The sequence below is a fragment of the Callithrix jacchus genome, chromosome 3 (genome assembly GCF_049354715.1).
Source record: "Callithrix jacchus isolate 240 chromosome 3, calJac240_pri, whole genome shotgun sequence".
Lineage (NCBI taxonomy): Eukaryota > Metazoa > Chordata > Mammalia > Primates > Cebidae > Callithrix > Callithrix jacchus.
Genome location: NC_133504.1, coordinates 7,164,525 through 7,188,172, shown reverse-complemented (window position 1 = coordinate 7,188,172; position 23,648 = coordinate 7,164,525). Strand labels below are relative to the sequence as shown.

General features: G+C 49.6%; 1 protein-coding gene across 7 annotated transcripts in view; it reads right to left on the bottom strand.

Annotated features, from left to right (window-relative positions):
- ENPP6 (ectonucleotide pyrophosphatase/phosphodiesterase 6) overlaps nt 1-23,648 on the bottom strand; it is a 179,693-nt gene that overhangs the window by 110,377 nt on the left and 45,668 nt on the right. The window lies entirely within an intron of this gene.

Below are 23,648 nucleotides of genomic sequence, written 5' to 3'. Positions count from 1 at the left end.
AGGGGCTGGAGTCCATTAGATAGTTCCCAAAAAGAATCAGACTTTATCCCTCAGGAAAACTGGTAGTGAAGGATGTGACTTCAAACAGAAATTTCTAACCCCCCAAACCCTTCCTCAAGCCAGGCCATGTTCCCTCTTTCTAAATCATAGCTTTGAGTCTGAAGTGTGAACGCACGCACAGGTTTCCTAGGCTAAGCAATGCTGAAGCTCCCATCTGGCTCAGCAGCACCGACAGTGAAAGGGGCGCACGGCCAATGCTGGTCCTGCCTTTCTACGATGAAGCTCAGGAAGCCCGGAGTAGAACCCGTGCCTCTGGCTTCTGGTTCTCCTCCCATGAATATCTCCGAGAGACAGGGAGGAGTGACCCAGCCAGAGCCCAGATCGGCTCCTGAGCATGGAAAGGAAGGGAACTCGTGCGAGGGGACGAGTGGTTGGATTTGGCAAAGAGCTGAGAAAGTTTAAAATAGGGCCGAGTAAAATACAAGATAATCTTATTTTGGCAGAAGCACTGGCTTTTTATTTCATGTTATTAAAAATCATATTCTCCTGCTGACCATGAAACGACCTGGAAGCAGGGCGGCTGAGCTAGAGTAACTCCTACCACACACCGCGTGGCCGCAGAACTTTTCCAGACTCTCTGTTACAAATGGCTTGAACTCCCAAACCTAACGTCTCTTGAGCAATACGAAAGAAGTTGTTTAAACCACCAGAGTCCTGGATTACTCAGCAATCTGGAATTTAGTGTAAAGGTAAACCACAGATTTTAAGTTTGGAGCCTTCTTGCCCCTCACGATATTTGACAGAGTTTGCAAAATATTTAATTACTTCCATTTCTGCTTTGTGCTTCTAGAACGTTTCCTGGGTTGTGTATGGACCGGCACTGGGGAGAAGAGGGCGAGGAGGATCGGGGAGCTGCGTCCGGGCTGATCTCCATCGCTTCCATTTGGATGTTTCATCTGCTCTAAGACTACAAACATCAGCCTTGATAGATTGGCAGTAGGAATGTCCTTTCTGTTAGGAGGGGAAATGAGACAGTGAGAGGGGAAGAGAACAGCTGAAAAGGAAACCTGGATAACCATTTAGGACAAAGTGGCTCCAAGATATGTCAAAACGCATACAAGGAGGCATTTATAGAGTGCTTGGCAAGTGTCAGGGAGCATGAGGCAGGTCGAGTGGCATGTAGGGTGAGTCAGGCCCTGCCCTCATTGGGACCGCCATGTCCTCCCAGGCCCCCATAACCAAGTACAATCAGAAGCAACTTGTCCAGAGCTGCATCTTGGTGGTCTGGGGCAGTATCCCAGATGTGACTTATCAGAAGAGGCCTGTGTAAGCCATTTCTCACCACTGTGCAGCCTTGACCATTTGAGATACGCAGCTAAGTGTCTGGTGTTGAATCCTCCCTTTTATACTCAACCTCAGAAGCATTTATTGTTCACATTGTCCATTGAGACACACAAAGGAGGTTTAAAAAACAGTTACCCATGAGGTTGCTTAGTCTGAAGGAAGCCTGGAAAGGCAGTGACTCGTGTACTGTGGGTGTCTGTGTGTGCAGGCGTGTGCCATGTGCATCATGCAGCTACAAGGTCACTGTCTGAGGGAGAGACACACAGATAGCCATGCAGGACAGCACTGGCCTGAGAGCTGCTTCCTTAGTAGCAGGAAGGAAGAGGCAGCATGATGCTGTGGGGTGCACAGGATTTTGTGGGGTACACAGTTCTTCCATTTATGGGTTCTGTGATCTTAAACAAGTAATTTAATATCTCAGAGCCTTGGTTTCCTCATTTGTAAAATGGAAACAATTGTGACTACTTTATACGGTTTTATGAGGATGAATTGGAATAGTGTTTGAATGTGCCTAGCACTGAGCATAGTACAAAATATGGTAGACATTTGCGAAATGTACGTTCTGCTCCCTGCTTGACTGAATCTGGCTGCTTGTAACAAAGGAAAACAATAGGAGCGCTACAGAGATAGGTCATCCATTGTCTCCTCAGATCCTGACGTTGCCAACTGGAGGCAGTGTGTTGAAAATGCAGAGTGATGCGGGGGAAAGCAGTAGTCCTCTGTTCTGGTCCTGATCCACTCACTTCCTGGCTAGCTGACCTCAGACAAGGCACTTCTCTGGATGTAAGTTCTCCTATCTGCAAAATGCCTGTACGTAACTCCTAAGGTGACTAGGAACATCGGTTGATGGCACCAAGATTAGGAAGGAAGAAGTTACTGCCTTTATTTGCAGAAAACATGATCTTGAGTATTCTTGTAAGCAGAAAATCCTCAGGAATACACACAAAAAAAAGCATTTTAACTAATAAATCTGGTAAGGTAGGAAGACAGTTGTAGTTTATATACCACAAAAATAAAATTCTGAAGATAATTCCATTCACAATAAGATCAAAAAAAATAAAACATTTAGCAATATTTAGCAAAGGAAGTACCAAATGTTCACTGAAAACGACAAAGCATTCCTGAAGTCAATTGCAATTGAAATAAACGGAAAGACATCCCATATTCATGGATCAGGAGACTTAATATTGTTAAGGTGGCAATACTGCCTAAGTTGGTCTCCAGATTCAACACAATCCTTATCCAAATTCCAGCCAGGTTTTTGCAAAAGTTGACATGCTCATCCCAAATGTAATACAAAAGTACAAGTGACTCGGAATAGCCAAAACAATCTTTAAAAAGGACAAAGTTAAAGGATTTACACATATTGATTTCAAAATTCACTAAATGATTGCTACATGAAGCTGTAGCCATCATGATAGTCTGATCCCACCGTAAGGATACACCTAAAGATCAATAGATTATCGGCACAAAATTGAGAGCCCCAAGAATAAACTCTAATATTTATGGTCAATTGATTTTTGACAAAGGTGTCAGAAATATTCAATGGAAAAGGAATAGTCTTTTTAACAAATAGTGCTAGGACAACTACATCTTATGTATCTACCACTCTTACATATCTATTCAGGAGAAATGACAACACATATTCACACAAAGCCACGTGCATTCTGTACATAAACATTAATTCAAAATGGGTCTCAAATCTAAATGTAAGAGCCAGAAGTTTTCTTTGTCTTATAAGAAAACATAGGAGTAAATCATCACGATGTTGGGTTAGGAAATTATTTCATAGTTATGACAAAAAGTACAAGTTATAAAAGGAAAAGTTGATAAATAGGATTTCATCAACACTAAATGCTTTTGCACACCAACGTATCCCATCAGGAAAGTGAAAAGACAACCCACAGCCTGGAAGAAAACTATTTGCAAATCATATGTCCCAGAATAAACTTATATCTAGAATATAGAAAGAACTCCTACAGCTAAAAATAAAATGACAATCTGATTTTTAAAATGAGTAAAAGGGTTCGAATCAACATTTCTCCAAAGAAATTATCACATAGCCAACAAGCACATGAAAAGAAAAAGATGCTCAGCATTGTTAGTCTTTGGGAAAATGCAAATAAAACCACCATGAAATGCCACTTTACACACACTGGAACAGCTTTAATAAAAAAAGACAAGAATGACTTTTTCATCAGAGTGGCTCCAATTTAAAAAAGACAATAACAAGTGCTGACGAGGATGTGGAGACACCAGAATCCTCGCACATTGCTGGTGAGAATGTAAAATGGTATAGCCATCTTGAAAAATGGTTTGGCCGTTTCTCAAAATGTTAAAAAGAATTGTCCTATGATGTAACCATTTCGCTCTTACGTATCTCTTCAGGAGAAATGACAAATATATTCACACAACGCTTGTGCAGAAACATTCATAGCAGCATTATTCACGACAGCCAAAAAGTGGAAACAACCCAGATGGTCATCCACTGGCGAATGAATAAGCAAAATGCGGCCTATCCGTACAGTGCAATACTTGGCAATGAAAAGGAAAAACATACGAATGCAACATGAATGAACCTCAGCATCATTAGGCTTAGTGAACGGAAGAAGGCAAACTATAAAGAACACACAATGTGCGATTCCATGTGTATGAAACACCCAGAAAGGGTAAATCGAAATCTATCAAAGCAGAGTTGCTGCTTGCTTAGGTTTGGAGGCGGGGATGGGGAGCAACTGCAGGGCATGAAGTTTCCTTTTGCGGTGATGGAAATATTCCAAATAGAAGCATATTGTGGCAATGATTGCGCAGCTCTGTAAATAGACGAAAAATAACTGAGTTGTACTCTTCAAATGGCTAGATTCTGTAATATCTAAGTTACACCTCAATAAAGCTATTAGTAATCATTTTAAAAGATCAATAAGATCCCCACTATAGATTCATATACAGGACCTAATTAGCATATGGAAATTAGGTTACATCCTCCAGGTTCCCAGCTACACAGGCAAATACCAATCCCCAAAGCTCCAAATGCAGAATTGGCCTACAAAGCATGTTTCCTCCTTTCCAGCTCCCTAGGGGTCTTGCAGACTCTGCTGCTAAGTACAAATCCCCTAATCCGAGGACTTTTTCTTTCCTTGTTTTCTTTAGCTGCTGAGTTTGACAACACTTTCTTCTATTAGAAGCCGTCTTTCCTTGGTTGCTTTGGCCCTGCTTGGCCACTGACGTTCATTTCAGGCCTTTGCTGCCGTGGTCCCTGACAGCTCTTTGCCTCTTCCTTGTCCCCTTGGTGTCTCTTCTTCCACACTGTGCCCACCAAATGTGAGCACGGTCCCCAAAGTTCCTCTTTCTCACCACAAACGTCCCTCATCTACTCTGATGACTTCCCACTCCTCAGTCAGTACCTCCAGGCCTCCACGGCTGCTCAGAACTCACCACCTGGATCGCAGGATTGCAAGCATCGCAGTGCAAGAATATAAACTGGCCAGGCGCGGTGGCTCACGCCTGTAATCCCAGCACTGGGAGGCCGAGGCGGGTGGATCACAAGGTCAAGAGATCGAGACCATCCTGGTCAACATGGTGAAACCCCATCTCTACTAAAAATCAAAAAATTAGCTGGGCACGGTAGCGCGTGCCTGTAGTCCCAGCTACTCAGGAGGCTGAGGCAGGAGAATTGCCTGAACCCAGGAGGCGGAGGTTGCGGTGAGCCGAGATCACGCCATTGCACTCCAGCCTGGGTAACAAGAGCGAAACTCCGTCTCAAAAAACAAAAGAATATAAACTATCAATTTAGATGCTCCACTGAGACGTTTCACTGAACATTAATTAGCATGTTTTCTCCCTGTGTGTTCCCCCTCATCGTCCTGTGTTTCTCGAGCAACAAACAGCCAACATGGCTGCTAAATGCACCCCTCCTGCGTGCATTTGAGCCCATCGTGACAGTGTTTCTGGCAGGGAGGGGAGAAAGTCACATGCCTTTGAGAGAAGCCAAGAAGACAAGAAGGCAGGATGAACATGAGATCCTTTGTCCATAAATTGAGAATTCCAAAACAGTGACAACAGTGCACTGAAGCAAGCACAGGGTCCTAATGAGCACAGAGCCCTGTGGGACTGCACAGGCTGCACCTGCGAGGGTGGCCCGGTAAGAAGTCTTCTTCCCAGACCAGGGAGAGAAAAGAAGGAGTCCGCCTGTCCGGGGGAGACAATGCCCTGCTTTGTGGCAGAACCCACAGGGAGGACTGATGTCTGCCAGATGCAATGGGGAAGGCTGGCATCATGGCACAAGCTTGTCCAGCCCAGAGCCACAGAGCCTGGTATCTGGAGCCACATGGACTAGCACATGGGCGTTTGCTGGGACCAGGTGTGGACCAGTGACCGGTGCTGCTGCCCTGACTCCCCGGGACCGTGCATGACCTGAAGACCTTTCCCAGACCTCAGCAGGGAACAGATGCTCCCCACCTACCCAGCAGTGACCAGAACTGAAATGCCAATAAGCCCAGGGGCGTGGGAGTCGAAGTCAGATTTTTTTTTATCATGGTAAAATATACACAACCTAAAAATGTACCATTTGAACTATTTTTTAAATTTCTAATTTCTAATTTATTTTTGTATGTTGATTTTTTTTAACTTTTAAGTTCAGGGGTACAAGGGCAGATGTGCTACCTAAGCCACTTGTATCACGAGGGTTCGTTGTACTGATTGTTTCATCAACCCGACATTAAGCCTGGTATCCAATAGGTGTTTTTCCTGATCCTCCCCTCCTCCTGCCCTCCGCCCTCCGATAGGTCCCAGTGGGTGTTATTCTCCTCTATGTGTCCATGTGTTCTCATCATTCAGCTCCCACTTATAAGTGAGAGAACATGTGGTATTTGGTGTTCTGTTCCTGCATTAGTTTGCTAAGGATATTGGTCTCTAGCTTCATCCACGTCCCTGCAAAGGACGTGATTAACCTTTTATTTTGTTTTTATTTTTTTATTTTTTTTGAGATGGAGTCTCGCTCTGTCGCCAGGCTGGAGTGTAGTGGTACGATCTCGGCTCACTGCAACCTCCACCTCCCAAGTTCAAGCCATTCTCCTGCCTCAGCCTCCAGGGTAACTGGGATTACAGACACACATCACCATTACAGGCGCACACCACCATTACAAAGATACAAAAAAAATAATTTTTTGTATTTTTAGTAGGACCGGTTTCACCATGTTGGCCAGAATGGTCTTGATCTCCTGACCTTGTGATCCGCCCTCCTTGGCCTCCCAAAGTACTGGGATTAAAGGCGTGAGCCACCGTGCCCGGCCATGATTCACCATTTTTAAGTGTACACTTCAGTGTCATTGAATACATTCACACCATTGTGTAATCATCACCACCTCTAGCTCCAGAATGTCTTATTATCCCAAACTAGAAACTCCATACCCCTTAAAACTACCTTCCATTTCCCACCCCCACAGTCCCTAGCAACTACCCTTCTGTGCTGTCTCTCTGTGGAGCTGACCAGGCAAGGTAACCTGATATAAGTGGAATCATACAATATTTGCCCTTTTGTTTCTGGCTTATTTCACTTAGATGAATGTGTTCAAGGATGATGGATAAATTTAGGTTTATTTAACAAAAAACTGAGACATGCAATATTTCTTATACACCCGAGTTTGTGAACTTAAATTCACTGTACATACAGAGTAATTGATTCATCTTCCCCTAAGGCTAGCTGAGATTCTCGTCTGTCCCAAGACCTCTTTTTCTCTAATCCCCCACATACAGCTCACCCTGCAGCTCCCTCTCCACGGAGCCTCAGGTTCATTCCGGCACTGGGGACTTGACCCCAAGGTTCCGTTATTTTCAGCTTGGACTTCAGTGGCCTCCCTTGGCCCTGAAACCTGCCCCGCTCAGAGATGTCAGAGTCACCATCCCAAAGCCCAGCTCTGGTCTTCAGACGCTCCTTGTCACCCCCTCTCTGCCCTTGGCTTGTGCTGTGCTGTTCACCCACGAGGCCCTTCCTCCGGGTTTCAAGCGGTCCAGATAGATCCCTCAGGCTTTCCTCAAATAACTGTCACCCCAGCGAACTTCCGTCTCCACATACACTCTCAGAAATGAGCTGTGCTTCCGCTGTGCCTGGTCTGACCTGTCCTAGGATTATACTCATTTTGACACATATTTAATTGCTTCGACTTAATTCAAGCTTGTTCAGGACAGAGGCCATGTCCTGGTATCTCAGATACGCAGTCTGCCCTTGATGGATATGTTCATATGAACGCGCTGTATGACTACATATCTCTGTACTCTATGTTGGTGTCATCAGCGAAGTCTGTGGATCAGACAGTAAGTGGAAAAGGGGTTAGCACGTAGATGAACATAACCAGATCGCAAGGCACCACCCACCTGTGAAATGTCACTATCTACAGGTCAAAGCCTTTTGGAAGGAGGACATCTTATTTTGGCTTGAAAGAGAAAGATAGGTGGAGGAAGGCAGGGCTTGGGCTGCAGGCGCAGGGGCGCAGGGGCGCAGGGGCGCAGGGGCACATGGGAGTGCAGTCCTCACAGAAAGAATAGATGGTATCAACCAAGGGAAGGACGGAGAGTTCTCAGAGAGGCCTCCAACAGAAACTGGGGAGTGAAAGGGAGAGGCCAAGAGATCACGGTTTAAATTCCATCCCAACAGGCGTCTCACAACTGGCTACAAGAACCCTCTGATGGTTCCCTGGTTTGAAGGTTAGGGATCAGTCTGATGTCCCCTGAGGGAATCTGACGAGGTCAACTTTCAAGACCCCCCTCCCACCCGCCGACAGCTGGCTAGTCAGTTCAAAAGAACAGGCAAACAGGTGGGTGGGGACTGGCTAAAGTCGCTTTGTTTTCATTAGATTCTTTTAGCTGGACATTATAATACATGTTGACACAGGCTGAGAGTGAATTCCTTGGAATGTGCTTTTCCTATCTGTTCCATCAGAGCTTGATGGGATTATATAAAGGGCTTAAGGAATATCAGCCAGTCTTCAGTTATTATTCATGGCACTGGAAGATAAAGAGGATGGCCGAGCTGAGTCCCAGCAGCAGCCACGATCTTCTAGATGGCTGCACCTCCTCCTGGGGCAGATCGCTGATGAAATCTACACTCCCCTCCCCTCCACGCAGACTCTCACTGCTTTCATCTCGTCTCCATCTCAGCTTGTACATCCTGGGAGATGCAGCAAAGCAACCCAGGAAGTTCAGCCTTGAAAGAGTAGGTACTCAGAGTAAGGTAGAGAGCTTGGGCAAAGAGGTGAAGCTGGGCACATGGCGAGAGGGCTGGAAGGGAATGCCTGGGCTTCCAGCCCTGGTCATCTAAGGGAGGCCAGATGCTGGCCCCGGCTCAGAAGCCTGCAGTCGGTGTGGTTCTTCTCCCTTCATCTGGCTGCCAGATCTGAATCTTTGGCCTCTGTGCTCTGCACAGTAAGACAAATGCACTAGCATCTCTAAGTCATCCTCTGCTTTTTGCATTTTGTACTTCTGAACCCCTTCGGGGGGATATTTGGATTGGGGTGTAGTAGATTTTGTTACATATTCCCAAGCTCATTCACATTGTTTTAGTTCTATGTCTTACACAGACAGATGCATGCTAAAACTCACTGTGAAAGTCATTCACAGAAATGTGCAGGGAGGGGTGTGAGGGTCCGGGACAAGGCCAGCCAGCTAAGCTGCAAGGGAATGGGCCAGACTGGGAGTAACTGGAACCTGGAATTCGATCCTCCTACAGAGACAGTGAACACCAGGGGTAACTCTGGGTGCTGGGAAGTCCAGGACAACAGGATGAACATGGCAGTGGTGGAGGAGAGAGACGTCCAGTGTGAAAATGAGGGGAGGGGACTTAGAGGCCCATGGAGCATGGCCAGAAGAATCCAGAATCCAGTGAGATCAACACAGGCATATAATGCATTGGGTAGTTTGTTGAAGTGTGCGACCTCAGCCAACAGATGGGGTTTGGCAGCAGAACTCCAGAGTCTTGTGGAAAGATGGGCAACCCAAGGCTTCTGGAAGAGGTGGGAGAAGCCCAGTCACTGGCTCTGAGCCAGTGCAGTCTAACAAATAGGAACCAAGCATCTCCTCTGAGCCAGCACCGGGCCCCAGCGTGGAGATGTCCACACTCCACTGCCCCTGAGGGAGTGCAGACCAACAGCACGGTAGATTGCTGCATGGACCAGCCTGGGGGATGGGAGCCCTTCAGAGGCTGCGCACCAGGTGAGGTCTCATAGATGGCCTTTAGTCCTGCTTCTCCGAGGGGCAGTGGCAGCTCCCAGAGGTGGTGGCATCGAGAAGGAAAGTGGCAAAAACCTGGAGCTTGGGTATCCTGAGTCCTGGCTGGTTACTGTTTGCAAGTCTGCACTGCAGACTGAGAAAACCAAACCACAGAACATTGCTTTAGATCCGCTAGGTCAGGAAACATGTTTTTAAAAACTCTTTGAATGTGAATGTATTTCCCTAAATCACAAGTAGGGTTTAATCAATGTCGAGCAAAATGTCTGCTTGTTCTACTCGAGTTGAGCAGTTCTCACTGGATCTGACACACATTCTTCATTTAATATTGCAAGTAGGTAAGTAATCCACATTATTCAAAAACACAGGCAACAAGATGTCTGTGTCCTGTGTTGGTCTCTCGTCTGTCCAGGTGCCATCCAGATACGTACCCTGACTCCTGCTTCTTATACACTTGTTTTCCCTCCAGCTGGCAAGCCAGGTCCTGATGACCTGAATGGCAACGTGTCCTTGCAAGGCCTGCCTGCCAGCTCTAGGAAGAGTCTGTTGAACAGAGAAGGAAAGAGGCTGCCTCCATGCCACGGAGCATTTGTGACCGGAGACCAAGGGAACAGGCACACATGGTTTTAACACAACGGGCTTAACACACAGATCACGCTGCTTGGAACACCTCAGGCTAAGTGACATGGTGGCATTTTCCAGGGGCTGCTAGACCAAGGTGTCTTCTCTCAGGCTCTCCCATGCCTCAAAGTCACCACACATTCCCTCTTTGGTGGGGTCTGTGATGGGATGTCTCATGGGCCAAGGGGCTGTTGTCAGGAGTCTGCGCTGCCAGGCAGAGGTTGAAAGGCGCTGGGGAGCAGGTTTCAGGCTGGGCCCATGGTCTGCTGGTGAATGGTTGAAGAACATGGTATTTGAGGTTTTCTCCCAAACATGTTTCTGTAAGGTGGTTGCCGTTAACCTTTAAAGCAGAATGTCTTCTCAAGTCCACCTGTGAAAGCCAAATCCTTAGATACACATCGGATCTTTCAGGGACTGCTAGACGTGCGGCAGAGCTGATAGGCTCCTGTGATTGATTTGTATGCAGAATCTGGAATGCGAGCCCAAGGCTCGGGGGCCACTTAGGCAAATTCCATTGGTGTCTCTACCATGACATCCACAGACACAGGACAGGAAACATGTCTGCTGCCACCTACCCTTCCCTCGGGCCAGTCCTTCTTAGGGACCATCGGTGTCCCATGGGATTAACAAGAGACCACTTTTTTTCATAGGTACAAACCAGGTCAAATTGGAGGTGTCATGATCACAAAACAGGGCAGGGACACAGGACCTCGCTGAGAGCCCGCCCCAGTCCCCTTTTTCGTCTGCTCCCACTCAGGGGACTCTAAGAATCTCTACAGTATTTCCAGCGCCTACAACATTCCCAGCACACATCCCTGATATAATAATTTATGCTCCTAATATCTCAAAATGGAGTCACTCATGTCAAGTGTCAGTAAGCCCACTGTGAAGCTGTCTGCCTCCTCAAAGTGCTAAACACATATGCAACGGGCTGAGGTGCTAACATGACACCTGCTGCTGCCCAGTGCTACCCCAACCCTGACCAGACCGATAGAAAGAAAGGTGGCTCAGATGATGAGAGCAGACTCCCCTGGGAGGACAATAAAACAGCCAAGAACTGGCCTCGTTCAAGACACCCTTGGAGGTTCTGCCCGTGAGAGCTCCGAAGCCTTCTCCCAGTTTTGGCATCTGGTGCCAGAAGCAGGGAGGACCCCGCTGACCAGCGTTCCAAAGACATCCGGACCCACTCAGCTCACCTGTTGGTACACTGGTCTCCTGAGCCATCAGTGAGGTTCCTTACCCAACTGTTACCACTGCTTATGTGTTGGTTAACGGCACTATCCACGGTACGTGGAGGCCCCCCAGTAAAAGGTAGATTCGAGCATATGCAATTGGCTATCCAGTCTCTGTGAACCTTTCTGGCTTCCGTTGTAGTTAGCACACGTAGGTGGGTAGGTGGCCAGCATCTAATTAACATCAATCATGCACTCACTAAATACACATCCCCAGGGCTCTGTCTGCCAGGTCTTCTCACGTTGAGCAGCAAGAGTGCAGAACTAGGAAAGCGATGTGATGTATCCAAGTCCCTGCTGACTGTGGCAGTCAGGAGAAGCCTGCTCCTCTGCCCCCTTTCTCTGCCCTGTGGCTCATGCTGCTTCCCAGCTTGCCCCGGGCAGACAATCGGCAGGACAACCCAGGCCTGGCCTCCACCAAAGGTGACACCCGGGGGACCTGGCCTCCCGGCATGCCTGGAGCCCACTCCTGGTCCATAGCACGCAGCTCCGGGGAGTTCTGCCACAGACATGCACACATATCCTCACATGCATGGGCTCCTGGAGGTGCCCAGGGGAGTTCCTTCATCAAGAAGTAGCATCTTCAGTATTCTGGACCAAAGTTCCATTGCTCTCAGCACCAACAGCCCTTGACCTAAATAAGGCAGCCCACACATCCTCCCATGACCTGTCTTCTGGATCTTCTCTCCTTGGTATCGCAAGGGCTGATGATGGGAGTTGATTCACATGAAGCAAATATCCAACAAGAGCCAAATGCTGCACGTGGGCCCCCAGGACCCCCAGCCCTGCCCCAGGTCTCTGCCTGGTTAGCACACGGACACAATGGGCCTATTCATGGACAGCGATTCTGAAACTCGAGCAGGTGTTGCTGAAGGTGCCTGTGAAATGAATGTTAACCTGCTGAGTCAGGCTCCCTCCGAATTAATTTGAAATGCCCTTTAACCCACTTTTGGTGCAGCCCTGGCGCTGAGCAGGGACTGGAGCAGCAGGGGTCAAGCCGCCCCCAAAGCCTTGGCAAGAGGCACATGATCCTATCAATCAACACTGGGGAGCCGGGGGCGCGGGGCAGTTGTGAGATCGCCATGGTGTGTAGACCGCAGCGGCTCCACGTGACCAGCCTTCTGGAAGCGCCTTTGCTGTTATTACAAGCGAAAGCTTTCACATTTTACAGTTTTGCCCACTGCTCGGACCACTCCCCTCTTCGGGGAGTGAGTTTCCAGCAGCCGAATGCCACAGAATCAGAACAACTTCTCATCACCATGGAAGCCAGAAGAAACATAGTTTTTGAAAAGTGACAGTTCAGTGCAGAGAGGTCTGTTAATAGGAGCTTAAATAATGACGTGCTGGGAAATTTTGGTAAATTCTTAGAACACGTGGTTTTCTCGGGGCAAGGCTGGTTAGGGCTCTTCTCCACCTGTAGCCTCTATTGCTGGACACCCACCTACCACACCTGCTTCTTTAGGGGGCTTGATCAAGGCTCATTACAGAGTATAGTTTTTAAGAGGAAAAACATGTTGTTAGGTGTCTCTGGGAAGTAAGTGACAAAATGCTGAGGACAGTTAATTCAGGTGGGAAGACAGATTTCAATGTGCATCTGTGAGAAATATTCTCTACCAGCTGGGTAGCAAGCAGTGAGACAGGAAGTCCATTTACCAGGGTCCACTAGGACCCACAGGATCCATTTCTGTCCTTTGCCTTGGTGGTATTCTGCATGCTTCTTGAACTCTCCTTTAAGAACTCTGATTCCCTAAAGGGCTAATGCCAGGTGAATATCTTACTCAATTTGAAAGATAATCTGATGAAATGTCACTTTTCCAAATAAATCTCACTGAGATAAGCAGCCCTTCAAACTTTCCCATCTGTGTGCACAGGAGCCCCTTTCCTCGGGCTTCAGAAGATCCTGCAGCTTCGGCATCGGTTCGGGCTCTTCTTTCATATTCTCTCATCCGCCGATCAGCAGGTTCTGCTTCAAGCAAGTTCTGCTCTTCACATTCAACTCTCCCCCTCCCTTCCAGCCCATCACAAAGAATAGATGCAGTGATGTCCGGAGTGGACGGGGCGGGGGGGTGGGGAGGAGGAGCCTGCTGGACTACCCCTCGGTATGACAGACTTTCACCAACTGCACATGGTTTGGTTTCTGTTTTGTTTTTCACACTCAGTTCTCTGTAACCTCCAACCCGCCCTTAGCTGGAGAATGGGCTCGGCACCCCCTGCCCACCTGCCCACCTCACGTCTCCTCGTTTGCCCAAACTGCCCATTACCGCACTGTTCTATTTTCTCTTTTGCCTTTGCCGTGAGGGCAGTGTGCCTCATTTAGAAGTTGCTTTCTTCAGCCTGGGTCCCAGAATGAAGAGGAAATGTGGTGGAGTTTGTCCCTAAAGGTCACGCACATGAGTGAGGAATAAACCTGTCATTCTCAGACTCAGACGTGCTGTGGAATTGCTTGTGATAACGACATAACTCAGCCTCGCCTTACTGATAAAGAGGGGATATGTACACTCTTTCTGATGGTGAATTCACACATAGATTTGCTCATTCTGTTCTCACAGCAAGCCTGTGGGGTGACATTTACTTTCTGCATTCTACTGAGAAAATACTAACACTCGCTGGGCACGGTGGATGATGCCTGTAATCCCAGCACTTTGGGAGGCCGAAGTGGGTTTATCACCTGAGGTTAGGAGTTTGAGACCAGCCTGGCCAACATGGTGAAACCCCATCTCTACTAAAAATACAAAAAAAAAAAATTAGCTGGTCATAGTGGTGGGCACCTGTAATCCCAGTTACTTGGGAGGCTGAGGCAGGAGAATCACTTGAACCAGGGAGGCAGAGGTTGCGGTGAGCCAAGATCACACCACTGCACTCCAGCCTGGGCGACAGAATGAGACTCCATCTCAAAAACAAAACAAAACAAAATATTAACACTCAAAAGAAGCTGTTCAAATTCTGAAAGTCAAAAAGTGACAGAATAGACTAAATTCGACCTTTGTCAGCTAATCTGTAAAGTTCCTAGACCACGCATTATGCCCCCAAGACCATGGAACCATCATGCCTCCCCTAGACCATCTATCTTGCTCCCGAGAAGGTATGTTGATGTTCCAACCCTCAGGGCCTGTGAATGTGACCTTATTTAGAAGTAACATCTTTGTCCTGGAACCAACCCAAATGCCCATCGATGATAGACTAGACAAATAAAATGTGGCACATATACACCATGGAATACTACACAGCCATAAAAAAACGATGAGTTCGTGACATTTGTAGGGACTTGGATGAATCTGGAAACCATCATTCTCAGCAAACTGACACAAGAACAGAAAATCAAACACCACATGTTCTCACTCATAGGTGGGTTTGAACAATGAGAACACATGGACACAGGGAGGGGAGCATCACACACTGGGGGCAGTTGTTGGGAGCTACAGGAGTGACAGCCTTGGGTGGGGAGGGATAACGTGGGGAGAAATGCCAAATACAGATGACGGAGGAATGGAGGCAGCAAACCACTTTGCCACGTGTGTACCTATGCAACAACCCTGCGAGATCTGCACATGAACACCAGAACCTAAAGTACAATTAAAAAAATGGAATTAAGAAAAAAGAAATAAGGTCTTTGCAGACGTAATCAAGTTAAAATGATGTCATTATGGCTGGCGTCCTTATAAGAAGGAGAGGCACAGAGGGGGACACAGAGAATGCCCTGTGACAGCCAAGGAATTCCGAGGATTGTCGGCCACAGCAGAAGGTGGGAGAGAGGTGCGGAGCCCGTTCTCCCCGGGACTTCAGAGAGCAGGGCCCTGCCCGCAACTGGGTTTCAAACTCTGAGCATCCGACTTTGTTACAGCAGCTCTAGGAAGCTGTCATACCATGCGTGTATGGGCAGTCACCAGGAACGCTCAGTGAGCAGGTTTGGTCATGGAAGAGGGCTGTGTTAAAAACGCCTGCGTTCTTCCACTGGCAGCCTAGTGTCACGATCGGTTTCTATTGCTTCCCCATGGCTGTCCTGACAAAGGAACACAGGCTGGGAGGCTCACACAAATGAAATCTGGTTTCCTGCAGTTCTGGAGGCTGGGAGTTAGTTGGAGATCAAGATGCCACCGGGGTTGATTCCCTTGGAGGCCTCTCTCTTTGGTTTGCGGACAGCCGCCTTCCCCCTGTGCCCATGCGGGGTCTTCCCCCTGTGCCCATCTGCGTCCTAATCTCTCCTTATAAAGATTCAGCGATACCGGATCAGCGCCCACCATAGTGTCCTCATTTTACCTTCCTTCCTTCTTTAAAGCTCCTCTCTCCATACATAGTCACATTGTGAGATATTGGAGGGTGGGGCATCACCACATGAGTTCTGGGGTGTACAAATCAGCCCATAACGTGACCTGATACTTTTCAACATCTAAGTGGCTCCTTGCAATACTTGCATACACAGTCTGGCCACCTAAGCAGCCTGGGACAGAGGCTGACCCTGCAAGTCCCTTTAAGCTGCCACATGCATCCCTAGGTCCGACAGCCAGACACTCACACCAGGCCTGAACCGTCTTCACAGTGTTCCACACTGGTTCTGAATCACGTGCCGGGTCCATGCGTGGCTGTTGGCTCTGCCTTCTCTGCTTCAGTGATTCCCACCACAAGGAGGCCCTCCCCTGGGCCGTGCTGACCACCACTGCCTGGGTAAGCTTTCTCCCACCTCCCGTGTGCTGTGCTGACCACCGGTGCCTGGGTAAGCTTTCTCCCACCTCCCGTGGGCCGTGCTGACCACCACTGCCTGGGTAAGCTTTCTCCCACCTCCCCTGGGCCGTGCTGACCACCAGTGCCTGGGTAAGCTTTCTCCCACCTCCCGTGGGCCGTGCTGACCACCACTGCCTGGGTAAGCTTTCTCCCACCTCCCGTGGGCCGTGCTGACCACCACTGCCTGGGTAAGCTTTCTCCCACCTCCCGTGGGCCGTGCTGACCACCACTGCCTGGGTAAGCTTTCTCCCACCTCCCGTGTGCTGTGCTGACCACCAGTGCCTGGGTAAGCTTTCTCCCACATCCCCTGGGCCGTGCTGACCACCAGTGCCTGGGTAAGCTTTCTCCCACCTCCCCTGGGCCGTGCTGACCACCACTGCCTGGGTAAGCTTTCTCCCACCTTCCGTGTGCTGTGCTGACCACCAGTGCCTGGGTAAGCTTTCTCCCACCTCTCCCACCTCCCCTTGGCTGTGCTGACCACCAGTGCCTGGGTAAGCTTTCTCCCACCTCTCCCACCTCCCCTTGTCTGTGCTGACCACCGGTGCCTGGGTAAGTTTTCTCCCACCTCTCCCACCTCCCGTGGGCCGTGCTGACCACCAGTGCCTGGGTAAGCTTCCTCCCACCTCTCCCACCTCTTGTGGGCTGTGCTGACCACCGGTGCCTGGGTAAGCTTCCTCCCACCTCTTCCACCTCTTGTGGGCTGTGCTGACCACCAGTGCCTGGGTAAGCTTCCTCCCACCTCTCCCACCTCTTGTGGGCTGTGCTGACCACCGGTGCCTGGGTAAGCTTCCTCCCACCTCTCCCACCTCTTGTGGGCTGTGCTGACCACCGGTGCCTGGGTAAGCTTCCTCCCACCTCTCCCACCTCCCATGGGCCATGCTGACCACCGGTGCCTGGGTAAGCTTCCTCCCACCTCTCCCACCTCTCCCACCTCCCGTGGGCCGTGCTGACCACCGGTGCCTGGGTAAGCTTCCTCCCACCTCTCCCACCTCCCGTGGGCCATGCTGACCACCGGTGCCTGGGTAAGCTTCCTCCCACCTCTCCCACCTCTCCCACCTCCCATGGGCCATGCTGACCACCGGTGCCTGGGTAAGCTTCCTCCCACCTCTCCCACCTCCCGTGGGCCGTGCTGACCACCGGTGCCTGGGTAAGCTTCCTCCCACCTCTCCCACCTCCCGTGGGCCGTGCTGACCACCGGTGCCTGGGTAAGCTTCCTCCCACCTCTCCCACCTCCCGTGGGCCGTGCTGACCACCGGTGCCTGGGTAAGCTTCCTCCCACCTCTCCCACCTCCCGTGGGCCGTGCTGACCACCGGTGCCTGGGTAAGCTTCCTCCCACCTCTCCCACCTCCCGTGGGCCGTGCTGACCACCGGTGCCTGGGTAAGCTTCCTCCCACCTCTCCCACCTCCCGTGGGCCGTGCTGACTACCGGTGCCTGGGTAAGCTTCCTCCCACCTCTCCCACCTCCAGTGGGCCGTGCTGACCACAGGTGCCTGGGTAAGCTTCCTCCCACCTCTCCCACCACCCGTGGGCCGTGCTGACCACAGGTGCCTGGGTAAGCTTCCTCCCACCTCTCCCACCACCCGTGGGCCGTGCTGACCACCGGTGCCTGGGTAAGCTTCCTCCCACCTCTCCCACCACCCGTGGGCCGTGCTGACCACCAGTGCCTGGGTAAGCTTCCTCCCAATTCCGCAGCCTCTTTCGTCTCCTACTTTGACACAGCTCCCCTCGGAGGTGACTATCCCTTCAGGCCTCTTGCTGACTCCAACCTTATAATCAAAATTTAAAACAAAACTGAAAGCCGCATTTTGAGATATATAAGCTTACTAGACGTAAAGGGTAATCAGTTCGCTAAATGGCGAATGGCTTTCATATGAGCAAAGCATGATTGTAGCTCTTTTCTCCTCCTCTCCAGTTTAGAAGTGTTGAACATCAACGTAATCATCATTTCCCTGAAACTCTGAATGTCTCCATCATCATTATAATGGTTTTTCCCTATAATAATTTTTTTTGAGATGCAGTTTCACTCTTGTTGCTCAGGCTGGAGTACAGGGGCATGATCCCGGCCCAGCACAACCTCCGCCTCCCGGATTCAAGCAATTCTCCTGCCTCGGCATCCCAAGTAGCTGGGATTACAGGCACTTGCTGCCACACCCTGCTAATTTTGTTTTTTGTATTTTTAGTGATGACAGGGTTTCACCTTAGACAGGCTGGTCTCGAACTCCTGACTTCAGGTCATCCACCCGCCTGGCCTTCCAAAGTGCTGAGATTAAAGGCATGAGCCACCATGCCTGGCCCACTATAATAAGTTTTATTTGGAGAAGATAGAAATAAATAAACTGGTGCCGTGATGGAAAATAAAGAGGAATAAAGTGTGCTGGCGGGTGGCCATGGAAGACGCAGCCGCCACGTGACCTTGGGGAGGAGACGTGAAGAAAGCAGCTACGCACAGCTTGGGCCTATCTGGGGAAAAAACAAGAGGGAAGCAGCCAAGAGGAGCAGCACATTCCAGCTGCCCAGTGGGACGCACGCGTGGGAAGGGAAGGGTGGTCGGAGCCAGGCCCTGAAGGGGCTGGGTGACCCCGTGGGGCCAGGTCTGCAAGAGCGTTAGATTCCACGTGGGGTACAACAGAACCTGCCGGAGGGTTTGAACAGAGTGGCGTGATCAGGACTCCGTTCGCAGGGCTGCTCTGGGTGTAGGGCAGGCAGCGAGAGGGAGCTGGAGCAGAGAGGAAGCTCCAGGCAGTTGGGGTGGGGTCTTCAGCCAGGGGACAGCAGCGGAGGCAGCGGAGGAGAGGCTGAGGATGGACCTTGAAAGGACAGCTGATTTCACTGAGACAAAGGAGGGTCAGGAAATGAGGAGGAACAAGGGAAGGGAGCAACGAGGAGTGACGCAGTGAGAGGAGACTGAGAGAAGGCAGGGTCCTGGGACCAGTGGGCGGTCAGGAGGCAGGGGCAGATGCAGCTCCCTTCCAGGGAACCCAGGCTGGGATTGACCAGGACCCTCAGGAGGACACTACTCCAAACAGAAGTGTGGCTGAATTTGGTGCCAGAGAGAGTCAGAAGACAGAAGAGGGCACACCAAACAGAGATCATTGATCTCAGGAGGTATCGACATTGAAAGAGGCTCACAAGCTGGGGGAATGTCCCCATGTAATTGCTGATCCTGGGGGAAGGAGAGGGGAGGGTCCCAGGGGGGCTGTCTCCACCCTAACTGGGGTTGTGCATGTGCAGAGTCTGTGAGCAGCCCCTCAAAGGAAGCCTGAATTCTGCAGAAGTCTGAGGATGTGAGCTTTCTCAAAACATGATTATTCAAAGACCCCATCTCACACCTAGATTTCAGACTTTGGCGTCCAAATTTGTTACAGAGCTCTAGAAAGCTCTAGGAAGCTGCTGTAACAGCTTGACTGCGTCTGGTCCAGTTTGCATTTAAATCAGATATTTTCTTAAAAGGTGGGGTGGTAGGAAGTATACCTTACTCTGCTGTTTCACTCCAGAACATTGGAGTCTCGATATCTGGTAAGAATTTGTGTCACAAGTAATTTCTAGGAGTGCGAGACAAAATACCTTGGCACAAACAGTAATTCTGAGTAGTTAGCATCCCAGCTGTGCCTTGATTTCCACAGCGGAGAACCATGATTCGGTCTCTGGCTGCTTCCTGGACTGTCTCGGGGAGATCTCCATCCTTGGGTCTCAGGGCACTTGCACAATCTTCTGGCCTCTCCAAGACACAGGCCTGGGCCCTGGCCAGTTGCTGGGTGAGAATGGGGTCTCTGCGCCTACTCTCCCAGCTCAGCTCTGCCACGACGTTCTTTGGTGCCTGAAACAAAACACTCAACCTCCCTGCGCTTTACTTACTAGTGTCTACACGTTGAAAGATTAATACACCGTGGAACAAACTGATTTCAGCACCCGTTCGTCTCTTGGTAGGTCACTGGCAGTAAAGATAAAATTCCAGACTGGCTTCCCTGCTACTCAGAAGGTTTCTGGGCCACTTTCCCCAGCTGCCTAACCAGAAGTGTTTGGGAATCCCAAACAAATGTGACCATTAGCCTTGGCAGAACGTGCTAAGTTATGCCGCTTCCAAGCAGACGGAGCGCTCTGGATTCCACACATCGCTGCTTTATGTTAAACGTCACTTGGATCAAATGTGAATTTACCCCAAAGAGAGAATAACTTTGCGCAAAGATCCAGAGTAAGAGTAAACGGGAAAGCATGTCAAGGGCGTCTAAACCGTGGTGTTTTCACTAGGATGACGTGGACCCACACGCCCCTCTTCAGAAAGAGAGCCTATGCCTAAAGGGAGGTGTAGGGACACGCGCCAGGCCGGTGGCTGTTTCCTCCCGCTCAGAGCTCTCCTCTTTAAAATGCCTTTTCACGCGGCCACACCTGGAGGGAACGCCCCCCGCCCTCTGTAGCCCACTGGGACCATGTCCCCTGTTCTTTGTATACTCGTTCGCGTGGGCTGCCATTATAAAGTGCCACAGATGGAGCGGCGAGAACAACAGCAATTTATTTATTCACAGTTCTGGAAGCTGGAGGCTCGTGGCGTCTCCCGGGCCCCTCCCCGCCCTCAGATGGCCTTTCCTCTGCACGTGTGCGGCCTGGGTCTCTCCGCCTTCCTGTACTGTCGTATTGGAACAGGGCCCCACTCTAATGGTCCTGCTTTAACTTAATCGCCTTCAAAGACCTTATCTCTAAATGCGGTCGCATTCTGAGGTGCTGGGGGTCGGAACCCCAACTTGAACTGGGGGACAGGCGGATGAGGGCACATTTGGGCTCACAACACCTTGCCGTGCACTTTGGAACAGCACCCATTCCCAGGTGTCCTTCCTCCCCTACTTGAATGGAACCTCCCTGGGTGAAAAGCCGGTTTAAGATTCGGCGTTCCCGGCAATCCACTGATGGATATTCAAGGTCATTATTGGCATTTTGCTTACATTTGTCCTAAACATGTTCTGAGGGAAATAAATAATCAGCCACGGTGGCTTCGGGGCGGCGACTGGGCTAGACGGTTTCTGTTGCTTCCCCATCCCCATCACTGTGAAATTCTCCCTCTCAAGGGAATTTCAGCCATTTGCATAATTTCTAGATGAAGTCCTCCTAGGAGAGGTCAGTCCTAACTTTAAAATTCCAGATCAAAGAGCAAAGACTTGGGACCAACCCAAATGCCCATCAGTGAGAGACTGGATAAAGAAAATGTGGCACATTTACACCATGGAATACTGTGCAGCCACAAAAAAGGATGAATTCATGTCCTTTGCAGGGACGTGAATGAAGCTGGAAGCCATGATTCTCAGCAAACTAACACAGGACAGAGAATCAAACACCACATGTTCTCACTCATAAGTGGGTGTTGAACAATGAGAGCACATGGACACAGGGAGGGGAGCATCACACACTGGGGCCTGTCAGGGGTTGGGGGTCTAGGGGAGGGAGAGCATTAAAACAAATACCTAATGCATGCAGGGCTTAAAACCTAGATGATGGGTTGATGGGTGCAGCGAACCACCATGGCACGTGTATAGCTACAGAACAAACCTGCACATTCTGCACCTGTAACCCAGAACTTCAAGTGAAATAAAATAAAATTCCCCATGCATTGCCTAGTTCTATATCTGCATCCAGCAGCACCTGAAATCTCAGCCTGATACAGCCCCGGCAGTTCATCTCATTTTATTTTGCCTGAAGTCTCCAGGCAGGCTCTCCCAGCTCAAAGGCCAGCTTTCTTTCCAACAACTCATCACTCGTCGTCATGCAAGGGAAGAACACCGAGGGCCTTCTGTCTAATGAGCAATAATTCAGGTAATGAGGTGAGAGCACAGCCTCTCATGCATTCTAAGGAACCCTAAAACGGCATATCTTTTGGTACCAAAAAGATCTAGCATAGCGATTTCGCTGGTTTATAAAACGCTCAAATGCTCAAACCATATGTTTAGGTACAATTCCCAATGGCCAGATCCTTCTATGCATGGGTGTTGGGGAAAATCCTCTAAATTTCACCCTGAGTAAGTTCCAAGACAGTGGAGATGGCACCAGCTCCATGGCCTGGCATCTCCCAGCCCGGGAATCCTGCTTCAAGTCTGTAAGTCTGCCCAGTGGGTACAGGACAAATCATACCAAAGGACGCCAAGGACATTTGTACATAAACATGAGCCTGGCTAGATACCTCCCATGTGCAGGGTAGCTTCTAAGAACGTAGAAAAAGCCAACATACAGACTAAACCGACTTTCACATCAGGGAACACATTTGGTCATCTGAAAATACAGAGAATTAACACAGGTGGAGACCTTTGGCTTCTTCGGGCCAGCCTCAGTTTGAAAACGAGGGTGAGATCTTTGCCAGACACTCACGGGACCTGTGCTGCCCCTATTGGAAGGGACTCTTCTCTCAGGACAAGCCAAGGGGAAACACCCATAGCCCGAAACGAAGGTGTGTCTAAGCATGACGGAGGCTGTGTGCAGATGATCCCTTGTGTCGGTGTCAGGAGTGTGTCTCACAAACAAAAGGCTTAGTGTCTCTGTGGAATCTGTAATGGTCCTTTTACTTACTGGAGTCCTTTCTAAAATGGATTTTGTTCATTTTCCACTGAGATTGCAGAAGCTGCACGTGGCGTGGCAGTTTATGAATTGGGTCCCCCAGCGAGGCTCTGAAAGACAGCTGGAGTGGGGGTGGGCTGTGTGTGTGAAGCCGCTGCACAGAGCTGGAGTCCACCATGCACACAATCGTATCTATGTGTGACCCAGCAGCCTGCAAACCGCTTCCCTGCAAAGGGAGAGGCGTGCCAAGGGAGGCGAGAGACTTTTGTTAATTCTGTTCATCTTAGAGACTGTTTTTTTGTGTCTGTTGGGGAAATAAAAAACAAATACATAACTTCCTTGCTGGTGTGCCATCTGAATTTTTTTCTCTGTCTCATGCCTTCACTTACTTCTCCAAAGGATCTCTTGTCTTCAGTTTGGGGCATCAGTTTACGGCGTTTTTACATACACGTGTGTATAGTGTCTATGCACAGAGTCAGAGACATAAGTGTGTGTTTCAGATTCCTTCAACTTTAGTGCTCTGTGGAGATCCACAAGGAGATAGCAGAGATCTCATTCTCTTTCTGTTACCCTAATGGGTAGAGTTCTCCCCATGCTCAGAGCACAGAGCTGAGTCTCGCATAACCAGCAATAACAGTGCGTGAGCCTCTCTGGGTCGTTTGCTCAATTCTTTCTAAGAGCCTCTCACTGCCCTTACAAAGGTTAGCTGAATAACAAACCAGAAACTGGGAATCCAACTCTGTGAGCAGGGAGAAGGCTGCACATTCTGTGGCAGATAGAGGCTCAGGTTCATGAACTCACGTTTGGAGTTCTGGCAATTCCAGCTGAAGACCGTCCTTAGGAAAACCAGCTACCCCAAGCCCAGGCAGTCGGGTTGGCCGGGCTTTTATTTGTTTTGCTGAGTTGCTGTTGGTCTTTCACAGAGGCTGCAAATCATACATGGGACCCTGAACTACACAGTTTTTTCTCTCCAT